The sequence below is a fragment of the Halyomorpha halys genome, unplaced genomic scaffold (genome assembly GCF_000696795.3).
Source record: "Halyomorpha halys isolate HHAL.00 unplaced genomic scaffold, Hhal_1.1 Scaffold450.1, whole genome shotgun sequence".
NCBI classification, from domain to species: domain Eukaryota; kingdom Metazoa; phylum Arthropoda; class Insecta; order Hemiptera; family Pentatomidae; genus Halyomorpha; species Halyomorpha halys.
In genome coordinates this window covers 412295-422318 of record NW_027111919.1, presented here as the reverse complement: position 1 = coordinate 422318, position 10024 = coordinate 412295, and the positions used below count along the sequence as shown (strand labels likewise).

The 10024-nt window shown below is 29.0% G+C and overlaps 1 protein-coding gene across 10 annotated transcripts in view; it reads right to left on the bottom strand.

Moving 5' to 3' along the window:
* Positions 1-10024, bottom strand: part of LOC106682909 (CAP-Gly domain-containing linker protein 1) — a 457329-nt gene that overhangs the window by 138666 nt on the left and 308639 nt on the right. The gene's annotated exons all lie outside the window — the stretch shown is intronic.

The window sequence follows — 10024 nt, the reverse complement described above, 5'->3', positions numbered from 1 at the left end:
AGGAGCTGGAATAGGGACCTCTTAAATTGATTTTTAAATTTCAATTTTAATGGAGAGGCATCATTGGATGACCTTAACCTTCATGCCTTCATGACATTTTTTTTTTATTATTTTTTTTTCTCTCTCTGTACATCTCATTCGCTGGTTGTAAAAATACTTTTACAGTTGTGAATACACTAAATAAAGTAAAAAAAAAAATTCTACATTGAACAAAAACATACATAAACAAATTTTTGCGTATTGCGCATCTCGCAACGTTCACTTACCACTCTGGAAGGAGAAATATTCGAACAATAAATATTGTTTTTCGACTGCTATAAAAATTTTAAGGTTTCTAGAGTTGTGTATAATGATTATCATCTTTGTTCCTGCCAAGAATACGACAGTTAACAATTCGTAATAAAGTAACTGCGATGATGAGAGATCGGACAAGCTTGGTTGTCTATGATTTTCCAGTCGAAACTATTGTCCATTTTTCTTCTTCAGCTAAGTATCAAATTGTATCATAGTTCACTGTATTTTCTCTTACTACATTTTCCATATGTAAGTGAATGTAAACAAAAAAAAAAAATTCAAACTTCATGCTTGTAAAAAATTGATGAAGAACACCCCAGATCAAATCAACGTTAAAATAGATTGGATTTCAAAGGCCCTACAGGTCATTCCATAATTTTATATACATGTCCACATATTTTGTAATAATTATATCCTATAAATATTTGAAAGTGCAGATAGATCGCGTTCTTTGCCAGGATACCAACAACTAGTTTTTTTAATTGCCATATCTGTGGAGATAATTGTAAAATAAAAATTTTATTAATTGTGAATAAATATCGTATATAATATGTAGAGGTCTGATGAGGGAGCGACATGGACCAGATATTAATTTTATATAGATATAGAAAATTATATATTACATAATGTAATTAATTACGTAACGTCCTTACATTCTGTTCTTGTTGGAGAAATAATAATGGTCGAAGTTGAGTTCCGCTGGTGAATTAACTATTTGACGGGACCCCGGGAAAATTTGCCTCGGGGCTTTAAGTTTCTCTTCACGGCCCTTCGTGTATATGACAAGTTGTAAAAACTACGTTGTAATAGTTATTTCGTATCCTGGAAAGAACACAAACGAGTTATCTCTTAACGTGTTAATTGTTTCCCTAGAGGTTTCCAACGGCGGTACCCTTTTGGTGCTTGTGAGAAAAAGGTGATACCGTTTTGGTAGTAGCAGGTAAATGCCGAAACCCCTAAATTTTTAATTAGTTAAATAGTGTGTCAAATTATGTCTTTTATGGAAAACTAAGAACGGCTAGGATACCTGACCAAAACCTAAATTGAAGAAAATCTGAGATGGTAGGGTCCAACATTTTGTCGATTTGAGGTGGAATGAGCCATTCCTAAATTATTTCACGGAACATTTGTTTCGAACCGCTGCTATAGACCATTAAATAATTTTGGAATGGGTCATTCCACCTGAACCTTACCGTCTTTGATTTTCTTCAAATTTTGCCGAGGTATTGCTGTGTGAGTATCCTAGTATTTCTTATCTTTTGCTGAAAAGAGGAATCATTTTCCGAGTATTTGTATCAAATGATAATGCCATTTTTTTTTGGTAAATTACTGCTTTAGGGAATTAATGGAATATAAATAGTATATTGATAACATTAATTAAAAGTGTTATTTTTCTTTTAATTTATGTATGTATATGTATCATTTATGAATTGACGGAAATAAAAATAAAAATAAAGTAAGAAAATCGCAAAATACTAAAATAACAGTTTTATTCTGGGTCTTAATGGACTTTATATACATTATGAATGTTTATTTAAAACGATAGGAGGAATTAAGCCAGACAATATGCTTTATCATATCATAACGTATATACACAAAAATATATATAATGATTAATAATAAAAAATAAATAAAATTATGATATTCACTGATTTATTGTACAATATTATTGTACGATATTTTGCAAACAATACTATAAATTTTAACTAAAATTTACTGATAACAAATTTCATCAACCAACAATATAAAATAATTAAATGTTCATCGCCCTCAATAAAAAAAAAATAATTGAATTTTTAAGAAGGTTAGGAATAAAAAATCTATTAAAAATATTGATTGCTACTATATACGTAGTATATCCACTAATTAAATTCAATAAATTTTTTTTTTACTATACTGCATTTAGTGATCAACAAGTTTCATTATATTAGTATAACATAGATAAAAAACTGCGCAGTTTATCGTACTACTATCGGTTTTCACAATCAATTTCAGTTGGAGTGTTCGGATTTTGGCTTGGCGTGATGGATCAATGATGGTTCAGAGGTTCCGCATCATTCCGAAAAATCTCCTCAGGATTTTATACTCACCACCATCCTACCAAGATGGAGTATAGTGATCGTAAGTGGGACCATTCAAGTCTTTGTAATTTCGCACTTCTAAAATAAATTTAACGAAATGAACATAATTTCTTTATCCTTCTATTTGCATATGTTTTAAGAGACATTTTATTTATTTTTATGTACTTCTTATTTTATTTTATTTTTTATTATTTTGTTTTATTATTATTCTTTCATTTATTTATTTATTTTCATTCTTATTTTATTTAATTTTAGCATGAATGTGATCATTCACGACTATTACTTATTGTCCACAATAGTATGGCAGATTGCAATATCTATCAATTAAATAAAGTTTAAAAAAAAAAGATATAATTTAGAATTAAGATGATGTTTATAGGTTAGGAATATTCAGAGATTGTTTACTTTTTAAAAAGTTCAGTATCATTATTATTATACTAGAGGGACAGTTTTGTCAGTTATCCCTTATTTATCTAGAAATCCCATAGGAATATAATACTTTTAACTAAGCCCATTAGGTCTTCTGGGTTTATTATACTAATGCTCAATATCAGGTTAATTAATTGCTTGATTCAAGTATTGTGATCTGTAAGGCAAGGGCTTCACATTCACAAGGATATGATCAGTCTTTTCCTCATTCTACAGGCAAAGATGACATGTGGAATCCACCAAGATTTTCATCCTCTTGTTCGTAAACTACCCCTTGCCAGGTTTAGGCTTTAAATATAAAATTTCGCCTTTTCCTTTGACAAGTTTACGAAAAATTAAAAAGGAGGAAGTTTCATAGTTTAAATGGAATTTTTTTTTGAGATATGAAGGTAATTAGGTAATTACCCCATTTATTAATACGAATTAGCTACAATAAAAATTACTAACAATCAGCAGAGGCCTGATTGCAACGAGGATGATGATGATGACGATGTAGTCTATAATTCCTACGTCCGTAGGACTTGTGACGGGTGATTATCGCACGGGTAATGACCGGCTCACGCGAGTGATGATAATTTGTGACCGACAGAGGGCTCATCAACTTTTCCCTCGCGCAACTCTCACTTTTTATAGTTTCCCTCAGAGTGTTCTAGAAGCTCACGTCTGTTTTTCTGTAAGATAGAAGGGGGGGGGGGAGGAGGGCGCCGTTAAAAACAAATGACTGATGACTCCGCTAAAAGTTGAGAAAGCTGAGGCAGACTTCACTTACTTAATGGAGTGTGAGCGCTAAGTGAAGTAAACGGATCAGAAACATGGGTAGACCGGAATAGCGATTCAAGTAGTATATGTCGAGCTCGTTTAAGGAAAACGTAAAATTTTAATACAGCAAGACTTTTGAAAGGTAATGTAAAAAAAAATATTACATGAGTGTCAGATGTAGTTAAGTTATATTTGTATTAATAATGCTAAAGAGTAACAACGGTGAAGAATTTGAATTAACAAAAAAAAACAAAAAAACATTTACTTTTGAAAAGTTCCTTAGAATTCAAAATCCTTCGTTAAATCCTCCGTGGTCCTAACATTATCACAGATAAAAATAACTGATCTAGCCTGAACAGATACAAAGTCCATGATAAACTCCCCAACTATCCAAACCCACTGGTTTTAACCTCAAATCAATCTCAACAATACTCTTAGGCATCTGAAAAGAAGATGGCTTCGAGACGTTCTAATATAGAAATATAACTATATTGCAGCCAAAGGGTAGTTTCTCTACATGCTTGTATCATACCATTATAATCCAACGTCGAATTTACAAGATTTATTTTTATGGAATATAGTTGTGAATATCAAAATTTTTTTATGATTTATTTATTGTTATTGACAACTGTAAAAACATATACATTAAATCAGTAAATTAGCTGTAGGTGATATATTGACATGATACAAACACGTGGAGAATATACCCATTGATAGAACTGCAATAACATTTCCAGAGAAGATCTCAAGGCCATCTTCTTTTCAGACGTCTAAGAGGATTAGTAGGTAATGAAGGCGAAGCCAGGTTAGAAACAATTGGGTTTGGGTGGTTGTGAAATTTATCATGGAAGGAATGGTATCTGGTTCTTGCCAACACGGCAACATATGGAACATTGAGGTCCTGAAGGATGACTTGATTTGTGTAAATAAATTAAAAAAGAAAAAAAAATGGAAAAGTGGTTAAATTAACGTCTGTTAGCAAAATCCTCATATATTTGAGACGTAATACAATACTAACTGATGATAGTAATAATTATATTATAAAATATCATTCCTTTTATATGGACAATATAACTAACTATATAACTAGCATATAATAATATAATCGGTCTACGAACTAATAAACATACATACACACTAGATCAATCGACCAACATGGAGAGAAATCTTGGAATCGTAGAGAACAAGTAAGATTTACGACAGTCGAAGCAGGTTATTGCAAGCAAAAATTTCTCTTCTAGTCTGGCGAATGACTTTATGGTGAATATAGATGCAGTACGTTGAAGTGATAATTAAACATAGATAAGTCTTAAAATAAAAATATTTTATTATAATTAACAGTATTTAATATCAATTATACAAATTACAACACCAATAACTTGATAATAGATTTTTAAAAAAAACAGACTAATTATGAACTGGACTCTTAACTTTCTATTGGAAGCATTCTATTAACATTTCTACATTAGTAGGTCTCGAGACTATCTTCTTTTAATGCGCCACGGAGAATTGTTAGGAACAGAAGAGGAAGAAAAGTTATAAACTAGTGGTTTTGGGTGGTTAAGGAGTTTTTATGGATTTATTTTGTGACAAAGTAAGGTAACGTTGAGCATTTAACGAAGGATTTCGTATTATAAGGATTGGATACGAGAGGAATTAGATGGTTTAGTGGAGCCCCAGAGCTCAACTCCGTAAGTCCAGATAGGCCTTATTACAGTCATGTAGATCAGTCTTTTGTAATTGGAAGTTTAGAGCGTTCGTCAAGTAAGTGTTGTAATAGTCGGAATCGACGTGCGGTTTCCCCAGAAATACCTCTTGAGTACAGATAGAATTTGAACGACTTAGAGATCACCTTTATCTATATACTTTGAGCTTTAACAATCAAGCAATAAAAGTTTGTGACGTGTTATTTAAGGAAGAATAACAGAGTGAGAAAGAAAAATAACTAGATAAAATATGATCATTTACAAGGAACTTAACATCTCGACTTTCATTACCACTATCGGGCCATACTCAGCAAAAAAAAACTTTCAACTTCATTACGGCAATCTTATCCTATATGAAACAAATTTAGTTCAACAGAAAAAGCACTGCGTTTTTACGCTCAACTCATGGCATACGAAATGTAATTAATATTACTTACTGAGAATCCAATTGTATAGACAAGTTCATGAAAAAAGCCCCATGGTTGTAAAAAAATTTATACATCAAGACAAAAGGTTTTTCAGCCATAAAACACTTTTGTTTGTTTGACGTTTCAAGCAACATATAATCATTTTCAAATGTTCTTTAATATTTTCCCTATGATAAATTTCAGGTACACTGCTTATTAAACGAACAATGATGATATTTTTTTTCTCTGCGAACAACCGGAATAAATCTCCACCGTTCTTATCTGCTTGGAGTAAGCTGGTATTTTGTAAGATAACCCATCCTTCCAGCACTACGTGAAGTAAATAAAGACCTCAAACCCAAACAAGTGAACTAAGCAAATATGGACAGAAAGTCATTATGAAATATGGCTAATTTGAGATAAAAACATATTGCATTTAAACAAAAAGATTACAACTATAAGGAAACGTTGGTTATTTAGGTTTAAATAATAAATAACTCCAGTGATAAAAAAATAAATATTTTTTATTCATGCACCAAGTAGAATATATTAAGTAAATGGAATTAACAAAATATCCGTCCATTTTTCGCATTTTTTAATGTTTATATATTCCACACTAAATTCACAGGATACTTCGAATATGATAATTCTTGGAAATTATCTTTGTATAATGATTCTGATTTTTTATTAAATTTCATTTATTGTTATTACTTGTGACGCGGAGAGAGGGCAGCGCTGGGATCTCGAAGAGCTCTGCTCTTCCCCCAAGCGTGGGGGATACAGTGGGCTCGGTGATCCTCTGGTCAAGATTGTAAATATTGTACCTAATTTATTTTACATTGATTATGTTCATTTTATTTATTTATTTTCTGTTTATATTGTGTAGCGATTTTATTTATTTACTTTTATTTTTATTTTTGGTATGCATATGCTGAATTTGCAATACTCATTACTCATTGCCCAAGTTTGAGGCTATTTGGAATAATACTTATCAATAAATAAAGTAATTTAAAAAAAATATTTTTTTTTGTTATTTGCACTCACAATAGGTAGAAAAAAAGATTGATAATAAACCAATAAAATCTTTCTATTGTAATTTTTTAGTTAAAGTATTCTAATAGGTCTACCGAAAACGATGCTGAGAGGAACATGTTAGAGAAAAAAAAAATATTTCACAGCATAATATTTAAAACTTGACAAAAATTTATAATGCTTAAAATTTGAACTTTTTAAAAATAATTTAGTTAATATTATTTACAACTGTATAAAAACATATAAAAGTAAATTTTCTGTAGGTCATATAATGACATGATACAAACATGTGAAGAATCTACCCATTGATAGAACTCCAATAACATTTCTAGAGGAGAAGATCTCGAGGCCACCTTTTTTTTCAGGTTAGAAACAAGTGGATTTGGGTGGTTGGGAAGTTTATCACGAAAGGAATGATATCTGGTTTTGGCCAAATCGGCAACATATGGAACATTGAGGTCCTGATGGATGACTTGATTTGTGACAAAATAAGGAGCATTAAGGATTTTACGAAGGATTTTGGACTGTAAGGATAGGATTCGGGAGGAATTTGATGGCTTAGTTTAAATTTGAACTTAAAAACAAAATATTAAATTTTTAAAAATTGAATCTTGACATCTTTAAACTTTAAGAAAAACTTATTTAACAATAAAAAAAAGATGAGTGGTCTCTAAAACATTGGTAGAGTTATTTTGAGATTTTAACTGTAGAGTGATCTTAACTGAGTTGTAAATAGTATAGTGCGTTTAAGCAGGCTAGTTAGATAAAATCTATAACTACATCATATATTACTTTAAACGTAAAAACAAAGCTCTTTGAATGGGAATTTTGACTCATTTTTCCTTGAGCCCTTTTGCCATTTTATACTTGAAACCTTTCACCACACCACTCTCTGTTTCAAAGACTTATAAAGAGTTCTGTGTGCTTCAAACAAAGAACCTAGGTAGGAAATATATTTTCAAAAGTTAAGCGCCTACTTTCTCAAAGAGAGACGAGAAAGTCGCGGTGCTTCTGCGTGGGCTGGTTGATTCTACCATTTAGCAGGTTGCGTAGGAGATACACAGCTCTGAACATGTGCGGGTGAAGTTATTGGCAATAAATCGAAATTTCTCTTGCTGTCAGTTTAGGAAACCCATTTCTCATTTGTCCGACACGTTGAGGTTTCCAGAATCTGATGGCAATCAGTCTAATTTCACTAGCAGAAATTTCCGGCTAAGTGATAAAGATTTATTTATACTGATAATTTTTCCTTTTTGTTTAGTTCTAGATAAATACCAATTTGTATTAATAGCAAGTAAACAGTTACTAAAATTATGATATTATCAAACTGAATTCAACGAAATGATAGTGTCATTTATGGAATATCAGACAACCTTATCTGTATTTATCCGGGTAGTTAATTGTTATAAATTTTTTAATAAAATTCACAATACCGGTTACTACAGTTTTTTAAATTAAGGACTAATTAAATTTAGGTGTTGAAATGTGTGTATTTAAATACATTATTTAAAAGCTGTAAAATAAAAATTGCTCTTCAAGAAAATTTTATTTTTATTAATAAAAAAAAATGGCTTAGTTAGATTCTGATTTATCAAACAGTAATAATTAATTGGTTACTCTTATACAAAACTAATAATTTGTGGTGCAATTAAATATGTGTAGCTCATAAGTAAAGGTGATTTATATTTAACTTGTCGAACATTAAAATATAATCATGTAGAAATAAATGCACTTGAATGTTAATAAATATATAAATAATAAGTAAATCTGAAGTTCTTAAATTAGGTTTACAAATTTTCATTTTAAAAAAAAATAAAATTCCAAGAAGCTATTTTGTGATTAGTAGTAAAATTTTACACCTCTGTGGATATAAATATTGGATTTTTTGTTTTTGAAAATAATTAAATTTTAATTGACAGTTTATTAAAAATAAATAGTTTATTCGAAACTTCATTTTTATTTGAATATGTTATTGATTATTTAAGTAATAATCTAGTCTGTCAAAGTATTTTTTTTTTTTTAAACTAAAGTATTTTATTTTACATAAAAATTTAAATTTTCGGAATCTGATAAATAAAAATTAAAACAGACCTTTATTGAAAATTTTAATCATTTTTAAATGTTTATTTTAAGGAAATGAAAAGTAATTTGTCAATAAAACTTTTTAATTGATTTAATAGTCCTTGGAATTTATGTAATATTATTTCTCATCCATAGTAACTAAATAATTGTTTAAGTAATAATCGAGTCTGTCAAGATTAACTGGAAGTATTTTTTCTTTTTTATTGTTGTCTACTATATTTTATTCTAGTAAAGAAAAATATTGTTAAAAAAGTTATTTATGTTTTATTTAAAATTTTTGTTTTAAAGTGGTGAGAAAGAACTTATTATAAAAAATTATATTTAAAGATTTAACAAATAGAAATGAAAAGAAAACTGTTTAACTGAAAAAATAAAACCTGAAAAGAATTTAAATATGAAAACTTTGGATGAAATTTTTATTTTTATCAAAAAATAATTTGGCATTGAAATAATTTTAAAATAATGTTTTTTTATTATTTAAATAATAACCGAGCCCCCAATTTTTATAAATATAATTTTTTTTTTTTTATAGTTATCTAATATATTTTATTCTAGTTAGAATAATCATTGGTCAAATGTGATTTATGTTTTATTAATTTTTTTTTAATTACAGAAAAAAAGTTATTATAAAATTTAAGATACGAATTTAAAAAATACAGTTGGGAAAATATAAAAATTTCGATGAAGTTTCTATTTTTATTTTACAAAAATAAAAATTAATTTTTCATTGAAACTTTTTTCAAACAAAAATTACTAATTATTTTTAGTTCTTGGTCTTTATTTAATATTATTTCTCACCTATATCTATCTAATGGAAGAATCCTATGTTAAATGCACTTGAGTATTTTTATTATAGGAAGATGATCCGAGGGGTGGATAAAAAAGGTAGGAAAAAAATAATAATGAAGCTATAGTTTCTTTCAGCCATTTTTTAACCTTTTTAACCAACAATCATCACTTACGGTCAACTGGTTATCTTCCAAATTGAGTATTTTTGGTGTGTGGTTTTGATGTTGAAGGTAATGGATAATTAAATAAATAGAAAAAAAAAATAAAAAAAGTAGTGTTAATTTTAATAAAGAACGAGTAGCCGAGCAATTCAAAAAGAAATAGTGGGAATTTCTTATGTCTATTCATGACAAACCTTATGAAGTAAATATTTATATTTAAATATTTCATCATATCAATATTTCTAAAGGGGGCTGTAAAAGTCAGGAAATAGGAATATAGGATA